Source organism: Ochotona princeps, chromosome 13 (assembly GCF_030435755.1).
Source record: "Ochotona princeps isolate mOchPri1 chromosome 13, mOchPri1.hap1, whole genome shotgun sequence".
NCBI classification, from domain to species: Eukaryota; Metazoa; Chordata; class Mammalia; order Lagomorpha; family Ochotonidae; genus Ochotona; species Ochotona princeps.
Window position 1 is genome coordinate 36,491,980 of NC_080844.1, and position 22,590 is coordinate 36,514,569.

At 44.2% G+C, this 22,590-nt stretch overlaps 1 protein-coding gene across 1 annotated transcript in view; it reads left to right on the top strand.

The window, feature by feature from the left end:
* LRMDA (leucine rich melanocyte differentiation associated) overlaps window positions 1–22,590 on the top strand; it is a 1,013,179-nt gene that overhangs the window by 584,876 nt on the left and 405,713 nt on the right. The window lies entirely within an intron of this gene.

A 22,590-nucleotide genomic window follows, 5' to 3' on the forward strand; every position in this document is an offset into this window, starting at 1 on the left:
CTTTCTCATAGTGTGTTCCTTGGCTGCCATGTATGTTGCACCATGTAGCTCTCCAGAGCTCATCCTGGTGGCGCTTGTTGGCCTTCCCTTGATGAGCTGAGCATGCATGGATTCCACATAAGCGAACATCCTAATGCCAGCTCTAATGAAGTTGGTAGGGTATGCAACTTCAGGGATTCAGACACAGGAAGATGTTTGAAATGAGTGAGCAGCTGTCTCTGTGTGAGGAGTTAGGGTCCATGATGGAAACCAGTGGGTTGGGGAATGTACTTGATGACCCCATTGGGAACCATCATCTCCCTGGGGGTGTGTGGAACTGTGAGTTTACCTCATAGGCCATTGCCCTCGCTGTGTTAAAAATACTGGCACAAAAACCTAAGGGGGTAGATTCTCTTCAGTTATTGGCACCTAACACTCTACACATTCTTCATAAGCAATTAAGGGCAAAGGGGAGGAGAAAAACCAAATGAGACCAGCATGGAACAGACCCCCAAATCTCTTGCATCAAGCAGCTTGAGTGGCACCAGGCCTGAGGACACTATCTCTCCCTGAACCAAGGAGGTGCAAATAATTTCCCATTATTCTGAGTAAAATTGCTAACAGTTATGGAAATATATGATACGGAGAGTATAATGCTGGCAGATCAATGTATTGTTACCTGTTTCAGCATGTGGGAAATTAATTGAGTGATTCATTCCATAGCTGTTTAAGTGTTAACAGTTCTCCATCTGTATCGGGGCATGGATTTGACATATTGCACATGACTACCTTTAGTCATTCCAGGTTTTGTAATTTTGTTGAAACGAAATAATTTATTTCTTGGCTTTCTTTTTAAGTTTTTTTTTTTAATTTTGGTGAAAAAGAAAATCCCAGAAACAGCTGATATCACTGAGTCTCACAAAATCCGAATGAACTCTTGATACTTGACTTGGGCTGCTATAAATGCCGACTTAGTGTTCTTTCCTTATCTGTATGCTTGTGTTGAGCCATGTAAGTTAGTTCTTACCCTGCTGTCCTGTGCTGTGTCACAGAGGGCTCTACATCTTCATTGGAAATTCAAAGAGGCTAGTAAATATAATACCACCATATTTGGATGGAGTACTGCATGCCTGCCCCCCCCCAACACTCTGATGTTCTTTGTATGCAGATTTGTGAATCATTCATCACTTAATTCTATAAGGAAGAGATCATTAGTTCACTTTGCAGAGGAGGTTGCTCAGGGCCAGCCAGGGAAGTTAGCTGGGCTGCCCGAGGTCATGAGGCTAGGCATTGCCAGAGTCGATTTGCTTGGTCATACTCCTCTCACTCCAGTGTCTCACCTGGGGAAGAAATGAGCCAAATATTTCCTTCATGGACTCATTGTTCAAATAAAATCTTCTAGGAAGGCCTTAAATGGAGAAAGCGGGAGAAGTCGGACTGCTGCGTAGCCTAGAAATGAGAGATATTGAAATCCTACCTTGCCTGTGAAAGGGGCTGGGAATAGCTCCTGCAGCTCCAGTCTCAGCTGGAGTCATTAGTAACATCAGCAGAAATGTTCTTTCAAGTTACTAATTAGTTTCCAATCAATTATAGAATTAACTCATGTTTGTGTGATTGACTTTAACATCCATCCTAACTGTATTAAGCTTCCATATGCCCATTAATTCTTGGAGGACAGAGAGAAAAATACTCCTGCAACAAGTGGGACCTTTGGTTCCTCTGCATGATCACATGATGTGCAAAATAGAGGGATCTAAGGATCGCTGGGTCTGTGCCCTGATGTTACAGATGAGGGGGATGGGCAACTGCAGCTTTCCGAAGCCCCATCCTATCTGGCAGAAGTGACACCAGCACTCAAGGGTCTGATCTTTAGTTAGGCGTTCCATGTAGGCCACATTCTTTCAGGAACATGAGAGATTCCTGTGTTTCTCAGTTTTGTGAAATGTCTGCAGTCAACCCCCTTGTTCTTTTCTGAAATAGGCCTAGGCACTTCTTTTTTTTTTTTTTTTTTGCTGATAGAAGGAGATCAGAATGAGCCCCTTGTTGATGTATTTGGCGTCAAAAAGGCCGGTTCTCTCCTGGCTCCCAGTTGCACAGACATATGTTTGTTCCTATGCAGGTGTGTGTACACTCTCTCTCTGTGTATGTATATACATTTGCTTGTTTGGGAGGTATGTGTACGCCTGGAGTCAGCTTCTAAGTGGAGAGCAGTTTCCTTCCTGCGCGTTGCCAGCGTGGTGCTGAGCACACTTGCTGAAGTCTATTTTTCATAATACAATCAGCATCTCAGGCCTGCTTCTGTCCTTTCCAAGGCGGCTGTGGGTTGTTGTGCTTACTCAGCAGAATGCTGTGACAGATCATCAAGGGGGCCATGATTTGGGGGGCTGTTTTCATTTTATTCCTGACATAAAGTATTTGGGAGCATAGCAAATGCCTCTCCCATCATAACCCTTGCCTCGGAGGTAGGGAACAGGCCAGTCTGCGTATTCCCAGCCGATGCAAATGCAAACAACATCCAGGAGCTAATAAACCCCCTGCATCAAAGGTTTGATTTGGTAGCTGGCAGGCCCCGGTGCTGGAGTGAGTTCTCTCTCCCTTTCTCTCCTGGTGCCACACTTCCCCTCCATTGCTGCCTTTTGGCTTCTGTTTAAAAGCTGCCTTCTATCTGAATTCTGATTATTGCACAGAAAGATACTGTCGTTCATTGGGAAATGATAGCTGATGTTACAATGGAGCTTTCCAGGTCCTGCACATGTGATGTGTTGATTGAATGGACCTTCAGCTGCCAGCTTTCACTCATTTCCCAGTATCTTAAAGGAAAAAAATAAAAATCTTTCCCCAATATTGGCCATTGAATCATGCCATTGTCAACACAGAAAGCGTCAAACTAGAGACGAAGCAGCTGGAGGCCCCCCCAATGAAAGGATTCTGTAATGATCAGACCGTGACCTCTCATGGCACTGAAACATACAGATCAAAGTGGTGCAGAGGCCTATCCAGAAGGGCGTGGGTGGTAGGCACATAAGCATCGCACATTAGAGAAGCAGCTGAAGCCTCAACAGTCAGAATTGCTTAATTATGTCCCCTTTCTGTATTCATCCATCCTTATTCTGGCAGAGGGCACAGTTGTCATTTCCTGGACATAATTATTTAAATCTGAGCCCCTCTTGTTTACAGGTATGACTGTGGAGTGGGCTACCTACAGTTAGCTTGTTGGCTACTGTTTGATAGGAAAAGTGTGGACACAGGTATATGCATGAGTATTAATATGTCCTTTAAAGTATGCCATGCAATCTTGGGAGTACATGATTCCCATCATGTTTGATTGTGTGGTTTTTGAAAGCTTGCGTATTTGGGTGTGTATCTTTAGATATTTGGAAGAGTGGGCTCTAATGTGGGTTTGGGTATGATAAATTAAATGATGGAGAGATGTTTTAGGTTAAATAAATAAACTGTGGGGTAAAGGACCTTCTAGAAATCTTTTTATGTCCATGCTTAAAGTAAGAGTTGAATGTTCCTTGTGCCCAAGAATCTCTACTCCTCTCTATCTACAGTGCATAGTTCCACTTTTTACTCTTGGAGTTAGATCTGAACTCCCTTGAGTACCTTACTTATCTGTGTCTATGTTGTCAGAAGGGTGGATCTTGATCAACAGCATATTGGCAGAGGTATGAAGAGAGGTGGACTGTATTCACACTTGCCTCCATAGAGCCAAGTGAAAATTCAGGTACAGGGCTAGCTGCTCCCTTCAGGATTGTTTGAATCTGTGTGCAACCAGAATTCTGGATTGCAGATTTGTTTATGCACAGGAATTACCCTGAGATTGCAGTGGAGAAACCCATGACCACGATGACCCGAGGTTCAGCTTTTCTATGAGGCAGTGTTTCTTGGTCAGGCAAGAGTATGACTTGATGTTACATGCTTACCCCCTCAATCCTCTTCTCTAAGACCCACTCACTCCTGTTCTAGCTTTTAGGAAACAAGATATAGCTTTTCTCAAAACAAACAAACAAAACATGTCACAGCACCTTTAAGTCTATTTGTAGTTAAAGTGAAATTATCCTTGTTGTAGCTGCCATTGTAATTTTTTCCCTCAGTTCCTAGGCTCTTCTGGGCACTTTGCTAAGTGCTGGCTTGTTTTAAATCTCAATACATATGACTTAGAAATCTTTTGTTCATTCTCTCTAACTCAGTGGCAAACACATTAAAGATGATCAGAAACTACTTCTAGATTTATAACAGTTGGCAGCATTTACTCTATACTCAATTTTTTGAAGAATATACATATTTTACATCCAGCCATGACATGTTCATAAATATGTATTGTAATATTGTAAACCACAATTGTATGCAGTTAAATAGGTAATCACTATATATTGAAAGTTTTTTACAGAGTGAGCTATTCAGAAAAAAATGGATGTCAGTTGCTTTTCTAGATGTTTCTGACCACTAGTAAGTTGTTGTTTTATGGATTTTTTTCTGTGTTCACACAGATGTTTCTTGTCTAAAGACATACTTAGATTCTATTTTTGGTTATTTTATAGTAAATGTTGACAAGAGCGACTTTTTAAATCAATTCATTTTTGGAAAATAGTTTAGCAATGTGCTTAGAAACAACGTAGGAAACCAAGCAATTGCAGTTTGTTTGTTTCTCATCCTAATACCCGACTTCAGAGTTGAAGGGGAAAGACACTTAAGGATTTTGTGTATCTTTACTTTTGAAATCTCCTATCCCAAGTTCATACTGGTTCAGGAATATTTGCATGCAGCTTCTGTAGCTTTGCATTTATGCAGCATCCTGCTGGAATATATGAATTGTAGGAGAACTGTGTTTCCTGTATCCCAGAAGAGCCTTGTGAGTAGATAACTAGCATCCATATTAGATAGTGGGAAAGTGAACCTGTGTGTGCTGCTAATAGCCTCTCAAAGTTCCTCCCAGAAGTCTCTGGGCCTTGGCAGCTTTTGAGTAAATAGCAGATACCCTTCTCCATTAAGCTCAATGCTTGGTGAGGTAGAGGAGAACAATTGATTGGATATCTGTAAGAAGACAATTGATTGAGCCTGTAGAAACAAGACAAAGAGACAAAGATACTCCCAGGCAAGAGTGTGGAAACAGATGATGGGATCCATCGACAGGCTGATGGGAGCTCTCAGCATCTCAGGTCAACTCCTGTTGATATGTAAATTCCTTAAACCCTCCTCCCTCAGTCTATAAAAGCCTGATGTCGTTAATAAACTTCAGCTATTAACTATCAGTCAGTAGTCCACATGTATGCTTGTCGGCTCCATGCAGCAAGTCCATCATTGCCAGACAGCAAACAGTAAGGTATGGTTGTATCTCTGATCCAGCCACTGGCTTTCCTGGCAACTCAATAGCTGAATTCCATGTTCTTCCTTCTGTTGTCCTCCCAAACATTTGCTTCATCCAAAGGTGTTGGACAGATGCATATCAAAAGTATCATGAAATTAAGTGGTACTTTCTTTAACACAGAGGTTGGGATACCTATCACTAGGAAATTCAGGAATTTGGCGACAGGTAGAAGTGTGGCCAATTGCATTGTTCCTAGATTTGTCTTTTTCCTCTCTGTCCTTGCCGTGGCCTTCTAATAATAGAGGAGTATACTGCCCTAACCTACTGACCTTGGTTTTGGCCATGGAATGTTTTGGCCAATGAACTGTAAGTGGCCATGACACATGCCAATTTTGGACCAGGACCTTACAATGTACCATTGGTTTCCACTCACTGCACTCACAGTCTGTCGTTTGCAATGAAAATAACGTAAGAGGCACCCTGAGTGGACCTGAACATGACCTGAGGCTTGAAGCTGAACCACTCAAGCCAAGCACAGACCTCAAGCCAAGCACAGACCTCAGCACACGGAACAAATGCTTGTAAAAAGTGACTAGGATATGGAGCAGTAGCATTACTGCAAAACCCCTAACTAATATGTACAGGCCCTGCTGTCCATACTGTCTGATGGCCACTTGAGCCAGAGCTATTAACTTGGGCACAACTTGGGGTTCAGTGAGAGTTTTAAGATTTGTTTTATGGTTACAGAGGCACAGGGAGAGAGAAAGATCTTCTATCCACTGGTTTATTCCCCAAATACCCATAATGGCTGGATTGGGGCAGGCCAAAGTCAAGCACCAGGAACACCATCCAGCTCTTGGATGGGGCTGCAGGGACCCAAAAACTCGGGTCATTTCCCCTTGCCTTCCCAGGCACATTAACAGGGAGCTGGTTCAGAAGTGGGACAGCTGGGTTGCTAAAGTTTCTTTTAACCACATGAACCGATTACACTACAATACACACCCCAACACTAACTTCCACCACTGTTTTGGATGTTTAATTCATCAAGGAAGCAGAGCCAGCTTAAGGGTCTGCCTACCTGTCCATTATTGGATCTGTAGACATTTTTGTGATAATGTGAATGAAAAAAATACCTAGCATGTACTCTCTGTTGTGTACTAGATATTGTATCAGCTAATTCATGATTTTAGCTCTGATTGTTCCCCTTACCTGAATCTGCAAGCAGGGAAACTCATGATTAGAAAAATTACAGATATCAGTTAGAATTGCAGAGCAAGTTGAAATCCCACTTTTTCTGAGGTCTGCCTAGGTCTCAAAACTTCTTTTGCTCATCATCCTGCATGTCATAAATTACTTCAAAGGATAATGCCAGCCTGCAAGCATGTATTCTTTCCACTATGTCTGTTAATAAGGCATTGGAATACAAGGGAGCTTCATTCAATAGGCTTGTAGAAAATGAAATGAAAAGATAAATTTAGGGCCTGGCATGATGGCTCAATGGCTATATCCTTATCTTGCATGTACCAGGATTCCATGTGGGCACCAGTTCATGTACCAGCTGCTCCACTTCCCACCCAGCAACCTGTTGTGGCCAGAGAAAGCAGTAGAGGCTGGCCCAAACCTGTGGGACCTTATACCTGCATGGGAGACCCAGAAGAAGCTCCTGGCTTCTGGCTTTGGACTGGCTCAGCTCTGGCTGCTGTAGCCATTTGGGGAGTGAACCAGCAGACAGAAGATCTTTCGCTGTTTTTCCTTCTTTCCATAAATCTGATTGCCTTAAAAAAAACAAGATAAATTTATTTTGCTGCAAAAATGTTGATATCCTAGGAGTCTGTAGAAATTTCATAAAGATTGCATGTTATATTAAAAAAATACATGTGAATTTCAGGGTATTTTTTGGCACCAAAAATTTATCTTTCAGTTTGATATTTTTCAAGAACCTTTTGAAAAATCCTCATTGGATAGATGACAGGAGCAGATGAGCAGGAAGACAGGAACCAGAAAGAAGTAAAATGCAGTTTTGTAATTTCCCGTTTGACCCTTGTGATCACACCCATTCACCCATTTGGGTTAAAGTACAGGTTAGGCATAGGACCAGGAGTCAGGATGTGGCATGCTCTGCATGTTAGGCCAGTTTTGCAGTTTCCCCTGAGATATAGAAGGAACATTTGCAGGATTTGGATTGGGGGGAAAGTCTGGGTGGGTCTGAGTTTGAGTCACTAAGCATCTGAAAAAGGCAGTGAAGATATTTGGTGCAGGGCAGCTGTTCTGGAAGCCTGTGATCCCACAGCTGCTGGCCCGAGGCTGCCCCAGGGTTGAGCTTGCCCAGGCTGGCACTGGTGCTGAGGCCACTCCAGGGTGTGCAGATTGCTGCATCCCAGAGCTGGATTGCAGGGAGGGATCTCGATGGTAGTCATCAGGTGGGACACTTGGGTGAGAAGGGCAGTGACTGCAGAGGTGCAACAATAACTCCTGGCAGTAAGTTCCGAATTCTCCCACCTTCTTCCCCATGGATCTTATTCTTTCTAATGTGTGAATTTAAAGCTTCTTAACTGAGCTCTGAAACATCCTCATTCATGTGATGGCTGGTAATGACTGAGATTGAGTCCTAATAGCCAAGCATGTCTGTCATACACAGTTTACCAGCTTCATGTTTTCTTATTCCGCTAGGAAAAGGAGCTATGGCACTTCGCTTTTTAGGTTCTTTTTATTTTTTGTATTTTTTGTTTTAAAATAAGCTTGAAGGAGAAGAAGAGGAGGAAAATAAAGATGCTCTTTTAACAAGCTTGATTCCAGGCAAACATATTTGGAGTACCAGTTGAACATTAGTCGTGGTTAAAGCTTTGGATCCTGTGGGTTCTGTGTATAGCTTCAGTGCTTAACAGGGAGCTGCTTTTCTGCAGCAGCAGGTGCACTGGTGCACTGGAGCATCGTCACCCTTACTGTGCTATCCTCCACCTCCACCCAACCCCTGCCTCACCTGCCACCAGTTCTCCGAAGCCTTGTGACTCCAAGTGAGGGATGAGGAAGAGTAGAGCTGGGAACAGATTAAAAGCCAGTGATGGACTGATGAGTGGAGAGAGGACCTAATGCATTTATGTTCTCTTTGCTATCTCGTACCAAGGTTTTGCTGTCTAGCCTTCCCAGCTCCAGGCCTTCCTAAAGCTCTGCCTTGCATGCAAAGTCTTTTCTGGGCCTTTGGGGACATCACATTACAGAGACTGAACCTACAGACAGGTAGGCATTCTAGAAGACAGGAAACCTGAATGATGGAAGGGTCAGTATTAGGCCAATGGGGGAGGAGTGTGAGTGTCATTCTGAAACTAACTTGAGATGCAAGTTAACAGTTTGCAGTTCCCTGGTGAAAGAAGGAGAAAATCACAGTAGCACAGTTTCATTCCTCTTCTGGAATTTTCTGGTAATTTCCAAGCTTCTGTTACTGTTAGTTGAGAAGAGCAAGCTCTAAGAAGAAAACACTGATACAAAGGAAACCTCACATAAGCTTCCTACCACGAGGGATGTTCCTGATATGTAAAGTGTAGGTGTTCTCTTTGTAGTCCCCAAAAGCAAAGTCATGGACAGGATATAGTAACCCTGTCACCTGATCAAAGTCAAACTCTTCACACGGTTTTGGAAACTTTTTGTTTACCTCCATGTGGTTAACATGCGGTTAAAATCAAGAAATCAGGGGAAAATGCTTATTATGGAAAAATAAAGTGTGCATTTCCAAATGCTTTTGCATGAAAGAACATCTGGTCTTTTTATTTCATTTCCATGACCTTTTTAGTGCCATTCCCAGGTATGTTTTTGGTGAGCACCAAATGGGTTTTCATGAGATCCATTACAAAGAAGTCTAGTAATTGTACTCCACTCCATTCATGGTAGACATGTGCTTAGAAGATTTTTTTTTTGTTATAAAATGTCTCTACTTCTTGATGCATCCCTAACCTGTTCCTTGCTGGTGCATACAGAGTCTGTTTCTCTGCCAAAACCTCCAGGAACATCCAAGATCCCAGACAGCTGTTGATTTTGGCTTAAGAGTTTGTCACCATCCTCTAGGAAGTGGTGGTTTTTTTTCCTGCTTTGTTTTGCTTCTGTGTGGTCTCCAGAGCTTACCTCGGGGGTCCTTGGACCCTCTCCAGTTCCAGATGCATCCTCTTTGTCACTTAGACCAGAAGTGACATTCTCCAAGTATGATAGGACAGGTCAGCACATGGGGTCCCTGCAGGCTGGTGGGGCCAACTAGCTCCTTTGTTTGCTTTTCTGCTCCCTGCTGTAGAATATCTTAGCTTAAGAGACGGAGTACCATTAGTAATGTACAGATGCCCTGTAATTGGGGCTTTCTTTAATGTTAATTTAGTGAGGTTCAAGGGCATTGTCAGTGGTAGTAATTACACTCAGCCTTTTCACCACGGACATTTTAGGATAATTTTATTTTTCATGTGCATTTTAAAATATGGCTGTAAATTTTGAGCTACATTACCTGAATTAGAACTCATTATTTCTTTGCAGCAGCTAGCAAATGCTCTCTGTCTAGGCTCCAAAAACAGTATTTTTTTTCTTTTCCTTTTCTGAAGTGGCAAGTTTTAAGTGGAGTTTCTTCTTTGTGAAGCTTTTAACTTACGAGTGACATTCAGAGGTGAGAAGTGAGTCACCTGTTATCTTTTCATTTGGCATTTTGGATTGCCATAGAGTTGTGTGGCTTGGTGACCTGTCCCATGTGTTTTTCAGATCTGTTTTTATTTATGCCTCTCTTCTTCTGCCCAAGTTTTCATTTTTGTTCTCCCGAAGTTGCCTCCAGCTGTTCTTTCGGGAAGGATTCAAATCAGAATTTATTGTGGCTATTGTATATCCAGAAAGACTGGTTTGATCATGGGCTGTTGTTGGATTTGCTGTTGTGTTTAAGGGTCAGATGTTCTTCAGGTTTCAGGAATATGGGTTAGATTTGGATGAAATACTGGTCTTACCTCCTGCCGTCAGTTTCCGCATTATTAAGGTGAGGAGTATAGTGCCTTCTTCCAGGTTATTACCATTGCTGAATGAAACTCAGTGACAGGAGGGCCTCTCTGAAAAAGGAGGGGCACCCACTGCACTTGTGCATCTTCAGGTGACTCTGCGTGATGTTAGTGAGGTGCTAATGTGGTGAACATGGGGAGGGGCATTTTTGCTGGGGATTGGTATGAGCTTTCACTGCTCCAGTGGCTATAACAAAATGCCACCGACTGAGTGACTTCAACAAAAGATTGTGTATTCTGTCTAGGTTGGAGGCCAAAAGTCAGAGATGAGGCTGGGGTTTAGGTGTGGGTGTTCTTGGCTTGAAATTAAGTGCCTTCTTTTTTTTTTCTATTCATTTATTCATTAATTACATTGTATTACATGACACAATTTCATAGGTACTGGGATTCTCCCCCCTTCACCCCAAAACCCTCCCCCATGGTGAGTTCCTTCACCTTGATGCATAACCACAGCTCAAGTTCCGTTGAGATTCCCTAATTAAAAGCTCACACCATACAGAGTCCAGCATCCCACTTATCCAGTCAAGTTCAATGGCCTCTTAGGGAGGCCCTCTCAGGTTTGAGGGCAGAGCCAGCAGAGTGTCACCCCGATCAATTAGCTCCAACATATCATCAGCCACAATCCAGGTACAATGAGACTGGTGCAGAGTCCACTGATTGACATAGTCCATCTTAGAGTTTCCCCTTGTCCAGTTTTTCGCTGCAAACATATAGCTGAGGTGGTTGATTGATCTACTCCATAATGTTTTGATTCTTCCATTTTGTTCAGGGGATACCCCAAAGAAACTTTGAGGTGTTCCCAGTCCAGGCTCCTATATGCACTACTAGTAAGCACAGTGCCCGCCACAGTCCATCACTCCGATCAGCTGGTGGTTGTAATCCCTGGGTTGGTTCTATTCTGAGCCCCGACCTCCATTGGAACTGATGAGTATTGCAGCTCTTCCTGGCTCTGCCCATCACACACTCGTCCCTCACCTAAACCAGTGGGAGGTGTGCTGGTTGGGTGCTACATTCCCTATTGGCACAGGCCATTTCACCTTGGCATTTGGTGTTTTGTACTGTTTTTATCGCAACCAAACCTGGCCAGGCCCCCACACAGTTCCAGCACTCGGATTTGCCAGTGGATGACGTGAACCAACTCAGCCTGGTCTGCCCCCAACTCAAGCCAAATGTATGCCAGTGGGTCACTTTCCAAAGCCTCTTCTGGGTTGTTTACCTCCACACTTCCTGCGTTTATTTCTAGGGTCAGTGTCCTGTCAGAGAAACTGTTCAGATTCCTCCATCAGACCCCTTCCTGGTGTCAGGTTTCATGCATACCAGCAGGTCCTTTGGCCAGCACTGCTCTTCAACCCATTCTGGTTCCTGCTGTTGAGAGTTTCAGCCCAGCCACGGCTCGTCCATACCCACATATAGCTCATATATGGCTCAGTTGGGGTTGAAACCTAGCCGAGTCCATCCCACCTCTACCCTGGGCCTCCAGAGCACCAAACTGTGTTGCAGTCTAACCCGGCACGGTGCGTCAAGTCCAAATCCATGTTTGTGCCAAGGGAGTACAACGGTGACCCGACCAGAACTCAGCCCCCTTCCAGTTCCTGTGCCCCTTACTGGTAACCTCCACCCAGCCAAGGCCTCCCCCAAGCTCCCCAACCAGGCCTGTTCCCAGCCAGTGTTAAGTATGCCAGAGGTTGCTCTGGGTCAGCCCAGCGCACCCCATAGACTGTCATGCCTCATGCATAGACCCCTCCGGCCCTTCTAAACCATCCAGTGGGGTCAGAGTTTGCACGGGATTGGTCCACACATACCTGACACATTCTAGCCCCGAGTATGGTTCTCAAATGCCAGACAATGTCATAGTCTTGCCTTCTGTGACCCCTCTGCTGATCCCTCCTCCTCTCAGGTAATGGGGTATCCAGCTGGACAAGCCCAGAATTTTGCTTTTGAAGGGACTGGTGTTGGTAATCTGCACTATAAAGTGACTACAGGTTCTTCAGAGGAAGATTTACTGCCATTGAGAATCTTGAGGACTAATACACATTCTCAGAGAACTGTGGGTTCAGCATGGAGTGACTCCTGTAGCATATCAAAGGAATCAAATTCCAGTATTTCCTGGCCGGGCGGCCAGCAGGCGCAGCCTGGCACCAAATGGCGGATTGGCCGCCTGCGAACCACCCACCCCATGTACGTACGTACCTGGTAGTAAGCCTGGCTGTGCTAGGCTGGACTCGTGGCGGGGCACCTGAGCACCCCGGGCAGCATGGCTGCCCGAGATTTGAGACGCTCAGGCCTCCGCCCGGATCCTCCTAGCTCCTCCTCCACTCCAGCCACATGGCGCGCTGAGGAGGCCCAGATCCGCTTCTCAGAGTCCCGGGACAACCCTCCCACTCCTAAAAGTGGGCCATCAAACCAGGATTCCGGCAATCTGGAAACCACGCGGGAGCTCCTCCCGCACTTCAGCCGCGTGGCGCTCTGAGGAGGCCCAGATCCGCTTCTCAGAGCCCTGGGAGAAATTAAGTGCCTTCTTGCTGCATCTTCTCATACCAGAAAACGTGGAGAGAAGGGGAGAGGCATGGAGTAGGGTGGTTGGTGGGCAGTCTTTGCTTTTACTTTAGGGCCTCTTATAAGCCTAATTTTCTGCTATAGGCTATGTTTCCAGATACAGTGATACTAGGGTTAGAACAGCACTATCAGGATTTGGGGAGACACAATTCATTCCACATTAGGAGATGTTGCCCTTCTATTTATAGTGTCATCCCTGCATTTCTTGCAATTCACGCTTGGGCTTAGGCTAGGGATTTTACTCATCATCCATTTGCTGCTGAGAGTAAAGGTCCTACCAAGAAAGAATGTGAGAGGTACCTGAGTGTGTCCCTGGGCACTCAACAAGGCCTCTGTCCTTTTGGGAATGGAAGGGAGCCATCCAGGGCTCCAGTGTGGAGGACCGAGGAGGCTCCATGGTCACTGGTGAAAACAGAACACTGAGGCAACAGTCCTTGGGGAACAGCTGGGGAGCAGAAAAGTCCCCAGATGGGCCCCAGCTTGGGAAAGGACTCCTGGTGCAGGACTAAGCCTTTAAGCTCTTTCGTTTGGGTGACCTCAGACTCAACTCTGCTAATCCTCCCTCAGCGCCCTTGACGAATCTGGAAACCAAGGCCAATGTTTAGATCCTGGAATTTGTCACTGGAATCAGCTCCCTTTCTGCCCCAGAGTCAAATGGAGAAGGCTGGGGACTGAAGTATCGTTCTCTATGTTTCACAGAGAATATTATCTCATCATTAAAGGGGTTTTGGAACTCAAGGTTGAGATATTGGATCCCTGGATCATTAGAAACAACCATGTGCTGTATTACACTAAGGCACATTAAAAAAAATTCTGCTCGGTATAATATTTTAAAAAGAGCTCTCATTTCTATACTCATTCTAACTTTTAGTTGTGCCCTGCTTTGGAGAAGATGAAATTGCAAGTTTTTTTCCCCTTGTTTCCAGAAAAGCCTCTGTATCAGCCCAAAACCTCTTCCCTTTTTGATGACAGAGGGCTAATCTGGATCTGAGGAATTGCCTTTGCTTGGGCAAAAAAATGAACTGGCTGAGTCCAACAGGAAAAAAAATGAAAAGCTTCTCTTCTTTGTTTTTCCTCCCCTCTTCCTTTGCACATTATATGGCTAAATGTGCAACTTTGTTCACATAACTGCTACAAACAGTTCACTGTGTAGGCCAAACGCTCTCTAATGCAGTAAAATTAAGAAATAATATGCTTTGAAAGTGATTTATGAGTGTGGTTAAACTGCCAGATTTACAAAGAAATAGTTCAGATCTTGGGAAGCCTCAGGAGTCACGTCAAAAATGAATTTGACCATGATTTAAACTGCTACTTTTCTTACATGACATTTAATATGTGTACTTTGGAGGCCCATATGTCTTTAATAAAATAGCATTAAGTTTTAAATATGATATGAATGCAGCCAGTTTCTAAATTCATAACCTTTTCCACAACTCCAAAATGCTAACCAATAAGGGAGTCATACATGCAATAAAACATAAACCTTAGAAAATAGCTTTTATTAAAATGGTTAGACAGTTGGCAGCTGGGTTGCAATGTAATAAATACTTACAGCATTGTGGGTTTATCAGACGTTGTTTACCGTGAAAGCAACTGGGACCAGACAACTAATTACGGCCCCCCAAATGCAGATCTGGCCAAGTCCCCCTAAATGTGTGGAAGAGGCACAAGGGTTCTGTGGAGAGTTCTGGATAATGCCTCTGGAGACTGAGGTTCTAATCCCTCTTCACCACATAGAGGGCTTGGGATCCCAGGCAAGTCATTGCGTTTCTCAAAATTCTCCATCCTGTGTCATGAGAAGCCCTGCCAGGCAGGTGTGTAGCATCAGTGAGAAGCTTCTGACACAGGGCTTATGCATGCAGTAGGTGCTCAGTGAAGAGAAGCTTCTTCAAAATTATATGTACTCTAATAGAAAGCAGCCGCTGAGGTTAGATCTTCCTGGTCTACTGACAGTGGTGTCCCTTGATGGCTCTCTCAGACCCTCTGAGCACCGTCAGCCACATAGGCAGGGATCAGCGTCAGTGTCACAGATGAGGCGTAGGAAGCTGCTTTGTCTCACTTACCACCCGAAGTCATGGCAGCCACTGTCACATACCTGTTCCAGGAAGGGGAATTGAGGAGCACAGTGGCACCTCTCCTTGCCTGTGGGTTTCCAGTTGCTAGCAAATGTAAAGCCTGCTTGGGAAGGGTGAGGGGTCCGAGCTTCAGGTGTTGGGTTCCGCAGCTGCTGTGTGGCCATGTGTCGGCAGCCTCTCCAGCCAAGGTGAAGGTCTGAATGCCTGTGTGCTGCTTGTCCTTGGGGCATCTTGGAGGAAGGGGCTGGCCTGGCAATGGTCTCATTGTGTCATTCCATGTAGCTGTCTATTACTGCCCTTTCAGACTTCCTTAGGGTGGAATTCCAGGGTTTTCTAAAATGGGAATTGTTAGTGAGAGTTGAGCCTGGCCTTTGGGTCTCAAGGCTCACACTTGTATGCGATAATCAAAGTTTAAAAGTCCAAGGGACCATTTCATTCTGTTTCATTTTATTATTATATGTTTTTTCAAACAACATTATGATCCCATTAAGGGAAATTAACAAAGAAAATCATTCAGCTGTATTCCCTGAATGGTAACTCTATGACTTTCCGTTTTCCTTGGTTCCTTGTCAAACTACATCCCTTTTTATGCATGTTTTATGCATTTAATGCTCTACCTCCTTACTTAATGTTTTAACTGTTTGCTTTGTGTTCCTTCAAATGCATTGTTTTTATGGATTGTAAAGGTTTCCATAATACTTGGTCTAAAGGCCACTGATGACAAAACGAGTTGCCCTGTGTATGGGTTATAACCTCATACATAAAATATTGCTGTATGTGTGTACAGCTTTCGTTTAAATTTCTTTCTGAGGATAATTTTCCATGGCTGGAATTATTGGATCATGAGTGTGGGCACAGGAAGAGCCTTAGGTTTTATTTAAGAACTCAAGGATGCCATTGTTGAAGTTGTCTGTCCTACTAAGACGAAACTGTTCGTTGTGCCTTCCTAGACCAGAGAGAATGTGAAACCACAAGGGAAATTTAATACTTCCAAGATCCCTTTGGGAATTATTTTTTCTGGAGTCTCAGTGGTTAGTAAGGTTCTTGAAGAGCTTAGAATCCTAGGAGTTCCTACATAACATGCAGAGACCTGTTAAGTTGTAGCCTCTGGGGGAATTACAGGCTCCCCAGAGCATCCATAAAATTATTGCCAGCATGCGGTCCCCTCAGTCTGAATGTGCCTTTAGACTGTTAGCCAAATCTTTGCATAATACCAATCATTCTACCTATAAAAGCACAAATATGTTATTGTTCTCAATAGGCAATTTAATGCAGCTTTGGGGAGGAAAAAGGAGAAAAGAAGATTACAAGCTGGCTGATCTTTTATTTCTCTTAAATCTATCCACACTTCTCAAGGGTTGTACTTGTTTAAAGATTGTATACAACTGTGCAGTCTGTGGGATTTGGAAAGCAAATCAAAAGATATAGGAAGTTTTCAGCATGTGCTGTTTTTAAAAGATTTCATGCATTTATTCCAAATATACATTTCTTCCTGAGTAGCACTAAACCTGTAATCTTTTTCTTGTTACATTTCTTTTGCAAGTGGGGGGAGAAGGAGGCCTAAGGGTGACTTCGTTTTGGAGTGGAAGGTTCCTGTTAACATCTACCTCCTCCTTGTGCAGCTCTATTCACAGCAGAGCCATTAAGGCTAATGATTTTCAGATTTCTATCAAAGAGTAATATTTGAGCTGACAAAAAAATGCATCTTATTGGGAAGAAAACTGGCTTGTTTAAATAAAAAGGGATCATTATCATTTCCACCTGCCCTTTCACCTCCTCCTCCCAGTCCTTAGCCTGCATGGGAAGGAGGAGCCAGGAGACCCCTGAAGGAGTCTGTAAATCAGAGAGAGTTCTAGGGGCCCCATCAGTTCACTGAGATGCATGGTGCCCTGACAAGGAAAAGTCTGTTTCTCTCATTTTTCTGCAGTCCTCCTGTGTGGGTCACTGACTTTACAGCTGGGATCAGCCCATTGCTGTGTGTCTGCTGTTAGGTGAAATCTGCTGATGTCTTGATGGCTTTGTCAGTCTCTGTTACTTGCATGTCCCTGGTGGTGGAATACCTGACCAGTAGCAGAGCTTTGCTCCTTCTATGCAGTGACTCTACGTTTGCTTGTTTTTGCCCTTGGGTGCCAGGAGTCCTTCATTGGAATCTTCCAATGGATGGAGCAAGCCAGAGAGTATGGAGAATTGTGCAGAACGATTCGCAGTCATGGTTCCGGGGGACACATGTCTCTTCTGATCCTGTTCCACTGGCCTGTACTTAGTCATGAGAACGCTTGTGTTGGCAGGACAGGCTTATCTCAGAAATGCAGGCTGAGCTATGTCCTCTATATATTGTAGCCTTAACTCATGGTACTTGAATAGCATATTTTTGTTGTTGTCATTGTTTGTTTAATTGGAAACAGGGCCTTTAAAAGAGTTGGTTGAGCTAGAAAGAAGATGTCATGGTAGGCCCTTATCCCATCTGATTTGGGTCACTATGAGAAAAGGAGATGATAGCAGGTGGAGAGATCACAGATGCCTGTGCCCATAGGGGCAGCCATGTACAGAGACCACAAATGGCCACCACGAGGTCATGGATAAGGGGCCAAGCCAACTCTGCAGACTTCTTGGCCTTGGACAGGCAGCTACCAGAACTGTGATCAGTTTTTGCTGTTTAAGCCACTTGTTCTGTGGTATCTAGGCAGCTCTAGGAAAACAGGTGCAACAGCTCAGCTGACTGCCCACCAAACAAAAGTCGGCATTTGCTGAGCACTCAGCCCTTGTGTTCGGGCTGAGAGGTTATGGGAATCACTGGGGACTGCAGAGAGAAATCAAAGTGAGGGCCAACCACAGCTCTCCTCTTGACACAGTGTCCCTTTGTGTTGGGAGCTGCACCTTGGCCGTGCTGCACATTTCTGTGCTGAGACTGAGAAGACGGGATTCAGGACAGAAAGTCCTGAGTTAGCAGGATGTCACATCACTGTCCCCAGATCCCCTCAGTAAGCTGCTCCACAGGAACCACCGTGGAACTCACCCCTGGGAATGATCATTCCTTTACCAAGGATTAATGAGTGCAACTTCATGATCAGTTTTTCAATCAAATGCGTTGTGCCGATACCCAGAAAAAGAGATTTTTGAGAAAGCTGCCAAATATCCCTGCATGTACCTGATACAGTTTGTGACCCAAGTTTCTTTGTACTCCACATTACCTGGACTTCTTCCTTGATTTCTGGGATGTAACTTTGGACTGATGTTTTATTACCTGTCTAGCTTACAAAAGTTCCCATCTTCAAAGTGTCAGTGCTGGGTTTTGTGCTCTGGAGAGCCCAATGCCACATGTTCCCCATCCAAACCATAGAGTGAGTTTGAAGGACCAGGACTAAAGGAAAAGAGAGGCTAAGATGTTCATTTTCAGGTTCTGTTGACAATGCTTGGGCTTCTGAGACAGGCCCCATCTTCCTACATAGAACCCATGAGTAAAATCCATCCTTCTCAGGATAAAATCCATATTTCACTTCACTGCGATTCAAAACAAGCTTTCTAAGAGAGCTGAGGTATGAGATGCACTACAGACAGCTGGAGATCTTTAGGCCACACAAAAATGACAGGGAAGGCGGCCTTTCCACTGTCCCCGTCCTGGAGGTCAACTCATCTGTCTTTGTCATGGCTAATAGCGATTTATGCTATCCATGGCCACTGGGCAGGAAAATATTCATATTTTTAAAAATAAACGGAGACAGGTCTCTTCTCTATCAGGGACAAGATCGTAGTAGAAGGAAGGGAGTGGAGTTTCCAAGGTCATAGTTTCTCAGTCTTGACTGGAAGGTCACCATTTATTTTTTATCTTATTGTTTGGGTTTCTGCAATTGTTTTGAAAAGGTCATTTCTAGATTTGAGAAGCAAAAAAATAAGTGTCAATATCTTCTTTTTTTTTTAGGAAATAGAAGCAAAAATGTGATCAGGGGATTTAGAGGGAGAAACATGGAGGTGAGCTCAAGAGTTGGAGCGTTTGCAGGCCAATTATAAAAACTAAAAGATGGTCAGCCTTACATTAGAGTTGGTGATTTGACCATATACTTGATCCTTGTTTATGGAATGTTTATTCTGAATTCTACATCATGCCCCAAACTATTTAAACAAAGACACCTCATAGCATAAGGGTGGTGCCACAAATCCTTAGCTTCTGAAAATTTCATTGGGGCTGTTGCTGTTCCCTGGAAAGAGGGCTTTCAGGATATCTGTGAAGAATGTGAGCATTGTGATGCAGTGGATAAGGCCATCACCTGTGATGCTGGCATCCCATAGGGACCCTGGGTCAAGTCCTGGCTGCTCCACCTTATGTCCAGTTTCCTAATAATGGCCTGGGAAAGCAATAGAGGATGGCCCAAGTGCTGCAGCCCCTATGCCCATGAGAGAGACTCAGAAGATGCTCCTGACTTGGGACTCACCCAGCTTTGGTCCTTGCAGCCATTCGAGGAGTGAACCAGCAGGTGGAAGATTCTCTCTGTGTTAATGTGCCTTTTGAATAAACAGATGTTAAGAATTTGAGAGTGTTACTTTAGAGACTTGTCTCTTTTCCTTATCTTTCCATCATAATACAGCCAAGAGGGAGCAGCTGGGACACAAACCGAAGCCAATATGGGATACTGGCCCCACAGGACAGAGGATAGGTGGGCAGTTAAATCCATAGTGCCCACCTCTCTTCAGAAGGGGAACAGAAGAGTGGGTCTCTTCTGGTGTAGAGGAGTCCTCGTGCGGAGGGCCTTAGTGGCTTTCAGTTTCAAACTCCCCATTGAATTGGGGCAATTTCGGCAAAAGTTTGGTTCTGTACATTAGTTTGTTACCAAAAGAACAGCATCCCCTTAACAAAGAAACTCTTGACATAAAAGTATGTGAATTGAAGGAAAAGGGCCTGTGAACTAGGGGAAGGCAGTAAGAAAACCCAAGGGGATGGAGCTGCGATTTCCTAGGTCATCAGCATACACAGAGCCCTGACCGTGACTCAAGTCTAGAATTTTGTGAAAATAATGGAAGTGGATGCTTTGGTTAAGTCGTCTTGTGATGATTTTGATACCAATAAGAGGAAAGAGAGAAGGCCCAACTTCCCTATACCTTGCTGTTTTGGCTGTGTTTGTTGTTATGTGGCAGGGAGTTTGTAGACCTCACAGCCCCAGACCTTCCCTCTCGGGTATCTGTCGTCATTTGTTGCTTTGTGATTTCTGAACTCCTTTGGCACTGATCTGTGATTTTTCAGTTCAACCAGGCTAGTGTCGTCACAGAGTTTCCTTTCTTTCTCCATTCCCTACATGTTAGAAACGGCATCACAATTGCTGGTCCAGGACCTTTACGCACTCCTTCCCTCTAGCGTGTACTTCCTACCCTTGCTCCCCCATAAATCCTTGAAGACTGTCATCTCAGATCTTGCCTTGGTGATCCTGCTTAGTCATTCCTACACTCCAGGGCTTCCCTTTATCTACTCGCTTTTCTAATCTTTGTGTCCTTCTTGCGTTCTCAGGACAGAAAGCAGGCATTGCATCTAATCTATCCTCTGTTTGGCTTCACAGGCCAAGCTTAGGGATGACCCTAGCCCATCCACAGCATGTATAATCCTCCGCTACATGTAGCAGCACTGGAATTCGATGACCTTGTCCTTGTGGCCGATTGTAAGAAAAGGCCCTTGTGTACTAGTACTCAGCTCTCCTACCAGCTGATGCTTTGAAAATATGTGTGTGAGACAGTGGCCAGCCTTGGGCCAGAGGGAAATTCTGCAATTTATTTGGATGCTCGTTAGAGGTCATAGCACAAGGCCACTGTCCACATATCAGCTTTGTCTCAGGAGCTGACTCATGTTTTTCATATAAATCATAGTGAGTTGCCCATTATAAACACCTTGTAAAACTTGGAAGGCTTTATGGCCATTATTAGCTACTGCGGTTGTGATTTACCAGCTAATTCAGGGCCACATGTACATGAGTGTGCCCAGGGCACCGCTTGTCCTATCTACATAAGTCAGAGTACAATCTGTGCTCAGAGCAAATGTTTCTTCAGAAAGCCCGTGACATGCTAGCGCTTGCTTATGTTTTCAATTAGCAGGCTAGCCATGTTTCTTCCTGACGTGGGCTGTGTCTTCATGCCATGAGCCCTCCATGCAGGTACCCTTGGAGGGGAGCACAACTATGGTGGCCAATTCAGTTTCCCCTCAGTGATTCCACTAAAGACTTCCTTATTGGCAGCAGAGAAGAAAATAAAGCGGAGAGAGAAATATCTGGAATGGCCCTGGTGGCACTTTAATGTTTCCCAGTGTGTATAAGCATCAGACTTTGAATTGGCCTCTAGTTAGCAGTATTCACACTTACCACTTGTCCATTTTTTTTGAAATGGAAGAGTCACTGTTAGATTGTGTATGGAATATGTGTGTATGGAATATGTGTATATGTGTTTGCATTAAATCACATTTAGCCATGGATGATTATAGGATGATATAGGCTTTATAGAACAGATTTATTTATTTGTAGCAATGGTTTTTAGATCTTCACTTTCTTTTTAATTCTGGTAATTGCTTAGTAGGGTCCATCTGTGCAAGTGGTAGTTTGCCATTTTTATCTGAGAACAGGCCCTAGACTGGGTCAAACTGAGGAATTAGGTTTGTAGTTAATTTGAATGAAAGAAAAGTTTTCCGTGGAAACATACCTGTCTATGATGTATATAATCATAGATATGTGATACATAGCAAAAATATTGCATATTTTATGTCACTGGGTGGATTTTTGCTTTTTTTAAAAGAAATCTTTTATTTATTTAAAAAATTATCTAGTGTTTGAAAGAGTTACAAAGAGAGGGGGATAGATATGACAGAAGTTTTCCATTAGCTGGTCTGCTTCCCAAATGACCTAACAGCAAAGGCTGGGCCAGGCAAAAGCCAGGAGCCTGGAAACCCATCTGGGTCTTCCATGTGGATGGCAGTAGTTCAGACCTTTGGGCCATCTTCTGCTGCTTTGCTAGGAACATCAACAGGGATCTGCATTAGAAGTGTCGCGACCAGGCCGTGAAACGGTGCTCATATGGGATGCTGGTGTCACATGTGGTGGCCTAACCTGCTGTGTGACAGTGGCAGCCCCTGGATTTGTGCTTTGCTCAGTTCATGTGTAGACTTGCTCTCTTGTTTTAAGATTTCAGTGAGTGTTCAGCATTGTGATATAGCCTGTGATACCAGTATCCCATATAGGTGCTGATTCAAGTCCTAGCTGTTCCACTTCTAATCCAGCTTCCTGCTAATGCTCCTGGGGAAATAGCAGAGGACAGTTCATGTGTGTGGGCCACTGCATCCATGTGGGAAACCTGAACAAACTCCAGGCTCCTGGCTTCAGTCTGGCCCAGCCACAACCATTGCAGCCATTTGGAGACAGACCCAGCAGATGAAAGATTGCCTTTCTCTCTGTCATTGCTTATCTCCCTGTAACTGCCTTTCAGACAGATTTAAAAATGAATCTTGCATAGCTAGGTTTTAATGGTTTTCTACTATAGACCCTAATAGCATAGGAATGAACTAGCATTTTCACTTGAAATCCCTGTCCTTCAGTATTCAATTGCTTACTTCTTCCAGAGGTAATTGAACTGAAGCTTTACCTCATCCTGGGTTTCCCCACCAATCACTTGGAGGCCAGTTTTGTCT